This window comes from Cebus imitator, unplaced genomic scaffold, assembly GCF_001604975.1.
Source record: "Cebus imitator isolate Cc_AM_T3 unplaced genomic scaffold, Cebus_imitator-1.0 Scaffold207, whole genome shotgun sequence".
Lineage (NCBI taxonomy): Eukaryota > Metazoa > Chordata > Mammalia > Primates > Cebidae > Cebus > Cebus imitator.
The window spans coordinates 2,746,484-2,747,994 of NW_016107522.1; positions in this window are offsets into that span (position 1 = coordinate 2,746,484).

The following is a 1,511-nucleotide window of genomic DNA, read 5'->3' on the forward strand; positions in this document are numbered from 1 at the left end:
TTGAGACAGTCTTACTGTATGCCCCAGGCTGGAGTGCAGTGGTGTAATCTCGGCTCACTGCAACCTCCTCCTTCCAGGTTCAAGTGATTTTCCTGCTTCAGCCTCCTTAGTAGTTGGGACTACAGGTGCACACCACTGCACATGGCTAAATTTTGTATCTTTAGTAGAGATGGAGTTTCACCATGTTAGGCAGGCTGGTCTCAAATTCCTGATCCACCTTGTGATCCACCCTCCTGAGCCTCCCAAAGTGTAAGGATTACAGGCGTGAGCCACCACGCCCAGCCTAACCGAATGGTTTTTTTAAAGGATACCCAGATCAAAGGTTGGACACTGCAGAGAATTTCCTCACTTCACTGCCTTTTTAGGGTCTTCATTCCCATTCAGAGACAAGACTATTTCACACAGCTATTAGCTCTGGACCCAAGGTCTCTATATGGCATAAGCTCACAGCTTGTAAGTGAAAGAGTTTTGTATTTTCAGTTGTCCTTAAAGGAGTAAGTCACGAGAGCTTCTGTGGATGAAAGCAATTTATTTGTCTTCTATAGCTGACTTGAGAACAGTTGTTTTTGCAAAGTTGAAAGGTTACCAAAACCACCATCAGTTTTGATAATTCACTAGAAGAACTCACAAAAATCATGGAAAACTGTAATACAATATACAGTCAATACTTTATCACAGCAAAAAGATACAGATTAAAATTATCCAAGGGAAGAAATACAGGGATCAGTGTCAGGAGAGTTCCAAACGTGAAGCTTCCTGTTATCTTTTTCCAGGGAAGTCATGAACAATGCTTGTTTTTCAGCAATGATGTATCACAATATGCATGGGGTATTGCCCACCAAGGAAACCACCCAAGTCCCGTGCTGAGTTTTTACTTGGACTTGGTCACATACGCATATTTGACTGACTGCGTGGCTAGCCTTTAGTCTCTAGCTCCTCTGGAAGGGAAGCTGATACCTGGCCCAAAGCTCCTACCATCAGTCATATTGTTACATCACTGGGACTGGTCCAAAGCCCCCAGGTAAACAAAGGTATTCTTAAAAGAAAGGACATTCCAAGGGCTTAGAGATCACCTCTCAGGAGCCAAGAACAAAGGCAAGATGTTTTTGTAGGTAGGGTTAATTCTATTTTAAAAAGTGTTTAAATTTTATTTTTTAATTGATAGCAATCGTTTATAATTGTGGGGTACAATGTGATGTTTTGATAAACGTTTACAATGTGAGATAATAAAATCAGGCTAATTAACAAATTCATTGCTTCACATACTTGTCTTTTTTGTGGTAAAAATATTTAAAGTCTACTCTTAGAAATGTTGAAATATACAGGCCATACATAGACTGAGCATGAAGGGAGGAAGAAGGATACATCAGCAAATGGAAATCAAAGGAGAGAAGGGGTGGCTATACTAATATCAGGCAAAATAGACTTTAAGTCAAAAACTAGTATGAAAGACAAAAAACATTATATATTTTGAAAAGGGTCAATTCACCAATTAGATATAACAATTATAA